This window comes from Staurois parvus, unplaced genomic scaffold (assembly GCF_062004578.1).
Source record: "Staurois parvus isolate SC_StPar_1 unplaced genomic scaffold, SC_StPar_1.0 ptg000017l, whole genome shotgun sequence".
Taxonomy (NCBI): Eukaryota; Metazoa; Chordata; class Amphibia; order Anura; family Ranidae; genus Staurois; species Staurois parvus.
Genome location: NW_028317813.1, coordinates 4,647,331 through 4,653,330, shown reverse-complemented (window position 1 = coordinate 4,653,330; position 6,000 = coordinate 4,647,331).

Below are 6,000 nucleotides of genomic sequence, written 5' to 3'. Positions count from 1 at the left end.
ATATTAACAGAATTAAAAAATATAATATGTAAGTTAATATTACCAGAGATATTTTATATGTAAATTGCTGTTACCAGATCAATTTTCTAACATTTAAAATTCAAATTTAAAAATCGCTAATAAAACAGTTGAGATCAAACTCAATATTAAGGCCATGCGGTGCCTGTGTATGCATGGTATACATCCATCTCGACTCTGCCTGACTAAGGGATTTAATCTTATTACTCCCCCTCCAATGACTCACATACTTCTGTATACCCCAAAATTTGAGTCCTGAAGGGTCTTTATTATGCTGTTTTAAAAAGTGCCGGGAAACGCTATGTTTAGGGAACCCCTTTTTTATGTTTTGTACATGTTCCCTCATGCGTTTCCACATAGGCCTTTTAGTTCTTCCTATATACTGATAACCACATGCACATTCAAGGCCATAAACTACTCCCTCTGTATGGCATGAAATGAAATCTTTGATCTTATATATTGTGCCATCATAGTTGGCCTTGAAAGTGTTACATTTGCCGTTTTTTCCTTTGGTTGCTCTGCATGCGTAACATTTTCGGCACGGAAAAAAACCTACTTGGTCAAGAAATGTAATGCTCTTCTTTTTGACTGGTGGATCAAGTACATTTTTAACTAGTTTCGTCCTCAGGGAAGGGGCCTTCCTATATATAAATTTTGGATTATCTCCCAAAATCTTATTTAGATCAGGGTCCGTTTTAAGAATAGACCAATGTTTAGAGAATATTTTCTCGATTTTTTTATAATGGACATTGTAGTCTAGAATAATTGCCATTTGACTCTCAAAGTTCTCCTTTTTATTTTTGTCTACAATCAGTGACTCCCTCTCCATATTTTGAACTTCAATTATTCTCTTCTCTATTTCTTTCTCAGGGTAGCCTTTTTTGATAAACTTATCTCCTAAAGTCTTTGCTTGTTTCTTGTACTCTTCCTTATCAGAGCAATTCCTTCTCAACCTCACTAGCTGGCCCTTTGGTATATTATAGAGCCATGGGCGGTAATGGCAACTGTCTGATGGTATGAATCCATTACGATCCACTTCTTTAAAATAAGTATTTGTGTAAATTTTCCCTTGTTGATTCATAATGTTAAGATCCAAAAAATTAATCCTCTCATTATCAAAGGTCCAGGAAAATTTAATATTTTTCGTATTATTATTTAATCCATTCAGAAAATTAATCAACAGTTGTCTACTTCCCTTCCAAATGATGATAACATCATCAATATATCGATAATATGAGATAAGTTCACATGGGGTTTGTTTATAGATGGCTTCCTCCTCCCAGTGGGCCATATACAGGTTGGCAACACTGGGGGCAAACCTTGCCCCCATCGCAACACCCCTAATCTGCTGGAAAAAGGTATGATTGTGCCAGAAGTAATTATGTAAAAGACAAAACTCTAGACACTCCAATGTAAATTTCCTTTGAACTCGTTGGATATCACTATACTTTTCAAGTCCCCACTTCACTGCATCCATTGCTCCATCATGGTCAATAATGGTGTACAGCGAAGTTACGTCTGCACTTGCTAAAATTATTTCTGGATGACCCTCAATTTTTTCTAATATTTGAATTAAATGTTTCGTATCCCGTAGGTACGCTTTAGTTCTTTTAACTACTGGCTGTAGATAGAAATCCACATATTGACCAAGTCTTGATAGAACGGATTGGATACCGTTCACTATTGGTCTACCTGGTGGATCCTTCACATTCTTGTGTATTTTCGGTACAGTGTATATCACTGGAATACGGCAAGTTTCAGGTATCAGATATTTGGTTTCCTTTTTGTTCAAGATTTTTTTATTTTCCCCTTTTGTTACAAGTTTGACCAATTGTTTCTTATATGACAACGTGGGGTCTTTAGACATAACTTTATAAGTGGTATCATCTGCCAACTGTTGAGCTAATTCTTGTAAATAATATTCTTTGGATAACACCACTATGCCCCCTCCCTTATCAGCAGGCCTGATGACTATATTGTCTCTCTTAGTAAGTCTATTAATCCCTGTTTGAATGCCTATATTATTTATGCATTTGGGGATTTTCAAATTGTCCAAATCTTTAGTGACCATCTGTTTAAAAACTTCAATGTGGTCATTATTGTGTACCTGCGGATTAAAAAGCGATTTATTTGAAAAATGACTATGTAAAAAATTACTGCTAGCACAATTCGCTATGCTGCTCTTAGCTCCTGGTAAGTTTAAAAAATACTTTTTAATATTGAGTTTACGGATAAATTTTTGTGCATCTACATACACCATGTGGGTTGAGGAAGGGAGGTGAGCAGGCATTGCTGCCATTTGAAGGAGAGTACTTGCACTTAGAAGTGGAGATCACGTGTGTGTTCCAGCTTAAAGCACAGTCACATGCATGGAATATTTTTTTCACCTTTGATATTGTCTTGTTCACCTATGGCATATATCATTTATGTATAATTTAGACACCATTGTATGTGGCCAATATTCTGTTTTCACGTATATATATATTCTGTTCATTATATTTGATTTATGCACTATATATTTAGTTTCCTAATGTGTGTTATTTAGCTATTTTGGTTGACACTATTTTTTCTTTTCACTAGAGGGAGTCAACACACATTTATTATATATAGTGGTCACTTTGATTTATAATTACACTATATGGAGATACATGATTGTATTCATGTGATACAAGCGCTTCACTAATTTTTAATTTTATTTTGCACTTATTGGTATCAGCTAAGTGACAGCAGCTGTATTTTGTCAATTATTCCCATGAGCGCAGGAGGATCCCTTATTATTTAGCTTACTTCACACCATTATACCTTTTGCAGCCAATATGGAGATTTTTAAATTCATAGAGAATAGAACTATCAACATAGAGGACATTTTTACTAAAACAGAGAACACTCTTAATGGAGATCTAGACACCTTATATAGGAAATTAGGGCATCTAATGGAGAAGAAACTATCCACATGGTGGGATATGACCACCTTTGAAAAATATCTCAAGGACCGGTTGGTCCCCAGGAGATTTAGGTGGGACGTACCCATCTGTGATGGATTAGTTGATGCTGAGGCCACTGATGAATGGTTCAACTTCTTTCATGATAAAGGGTTGGAACTCTTGAGATTCTTATTAAAAAGAAAACAGAAGAAAATGAGACAACTCGAATCACAGATAGAAGAAATAAAAAACAGAATTGAACCTTTGAAAGATTCTCCAGATTTAGAACCATATAATAAAAGATTAAGTAAAGACTTGGAAAAATTTGATCAGGAAACCAAATATAGGAAAATGAAAAAGTACCAAAGAGATCTTAACGATTTCAAAAAAGAGCAGGTATTCAAATGGCAAAGTTCCTCCACAGAATCAGAGATAGCCTCTATCAATACAACCCCGATTAAAGAACAGAAGGGGGAAACAGTTAAACTTTCGTTTATAACTACTCAGGAAAAACAGGAAAATAATAAAGAAAAGAAGGGCAATTATCACCCTAATGGTCCACCACATCATACACCCCGAAATGGATGGAGACCCAATAACAATGGGGGTTCTAATCGGAAAAAGTCTAAGGGGGGTGGTAACAATTGGAGACCATATCAAAATGGGGGAAGACCGAATAACCATTATAAAGGGAATAACTATAATCCAAATTATTATGGCCCATATAGACCAGATTATTACCAAAGACCTGTATATAATAATTACTATCCAGAGAGGCAATACCCACAAGAGAGATGGTATCCACCGTATGGTGAGGGAAGAAGTCCTATAGAACAGTACAATAGATATGAACCACTGAGAGAAGAATTACCCCAGAGAGATTTTTTAGAGAGAGACAGGAGTCCGGAGAATGTAAGGTGGAAAAGTCCACCCAAAGGAGGGGGTGCCGGGCAGGGAGGAAACAACAAAAGAAAAAGAGAATAATAGGGGAAGGTGTTTTTAACCTAAGCGGATGTGAATTATCTAAAGAAGAAATTATGGCCTTAGATAAGGGCCTTAAATTCGCACCACCTAAGGTGGCTAATAAATTTGCTATTTATGTAGATGCACAAAAATTTATCCGTAAACTCAATATTAAAAAGTATTTTTTAAACTTACCAGGAGCTAAGAGCAGCATAGCGAATTGTGCTAGCAGTAATTTTTTACATAGTCATTTTTCAAATAAATCGCTTTTTAATCCGCAGGTACACAATAATGACCACATTGAAGTTTTTAAACAGATGGTCACTAAAGATTTGGACAATTTGAAAATCCCCAAATGCATAAATAATATAGGCATTCAAACAGGGATTAATAGACTTACTAAGAGAGACAATATAGTCATCAGGCCTGCTGATAAGGGAGGGGGCATAGTGGTGTTATCCAAAGAATATTATTTACAAGAATTAGCTCAACAGTTGGCAGATGATACCACTTATAAAGTTATGTCTAAAGACCCCACGTTGTCATATAAGAAACAATTGGTCAAACTTGTAACAAAAGGGGAAAATAAAAAAATCTTGAACAAAAAGGAAACCAAATATCTGATACCTGAAACTTGCCGTATTCCAGTGATATACACTGTACCGAAAATACACAAGAATGTGAAGGATCCACCAGGTAGACCAATAGTGAACGGTATCCAATCCGTTCTATCAAGACTTGGTCAATATGTGGATTTCTATCTACAGCCAGTAGTTAAAAGAACTAAAGCGTACCTACGGGATACGAAACATTTAATTCAAATATTAGAAAAAATTGAGGGTCATCCAGAAATAATTTTAGCAAGTGCAGACGTAACTTCGCTGTACACCATTATTGACCATGATGGAGCAATGGATGCAGTGAAGTGGGGACTTGAAAAGTATAGTGATATCCAACGAGTTCAAAGGAAATTTACATTGGAGTGTCTAGAGTTTTGTCTTTTACATAATTACTTCTGGCACAATCATACCTTTTTCCAGCAGATTAGGGGTGTTGCGATGGGGGCAAGGTTTGCCCCCAGTGTTGCCAACCTGTATATGGCCCACTGGGAGGAGGAAGCCATCTATAAACAAACCCCATGTGAACTTATCTCATATTATCGATATATTGATGATGTTATCATCATTTGGAAGGGAAGTAGACAACTGTTGATTAATTTTCTGAATGGATTAAATAATAATACGAAAAATATTAAATTTTCCTGGACCTTTGATAATGAGAGGATTAATTTTTTGGATCTTAACATTATGAATCAACAAGGGAAAATTTACACAAATACTTATTTTAAAGAAGTGGATCGTAATGGATTCATACCATCAGACAGTTGCCATTACCGCCCATGGCTCTATAATATACCAAAGGGCCAGCTAGTGAGGTTGAGAAGGAATTGCTCTGATAAGGAAGAGTACAAGAAACAAGCAAAGACTTTAGGAGATAAGTTTATCAAAAAAGGCTACCCTGAGAAAGAAATAGAGAAGAGAATAATTGAAGTTCAAAATATGGAGAGGGAGTCACTGATTGTAGACAAAAATAAAAAGGAGAACTTTGAGAGTCAAATGGCAATTATTCTAGACTACAATGTCCATTATAAAAAAATCGAGAAAATATTCTCTAAACATTGGTCTATTCTTAAAACGGACCCTGATCTAAATAAGATTTTGGGAGATAATCCAAAATTTATATATAGGAAGGCCCCTTCCCTGAGGACGAAACTAGTTAAAAATGTACTTGATCCACCAGTCAAAAAGAAGAGCATTACATTTCTTGACCAAGTAGGTTTTTTTCCGTGCCGAAAATGTTACGCATGCAGAGCAACCAAAGGAAAAAACGGCAAATGTAACACTTTCAAGGCCAACTATGATGGCACAATATATAAGATCAAAGATTTCATTTCATGCCATACAGAGGGAGTAGTTTATGGCCTTGAATGTGCATGTGGTTATCAGTATATAGGAAGAACTAAAAGGCCTATGTGGAAACGCATGAGGGAACATGTACAAAACATAAAAAAGGGGTTCCCTAAACATAGCGTTTC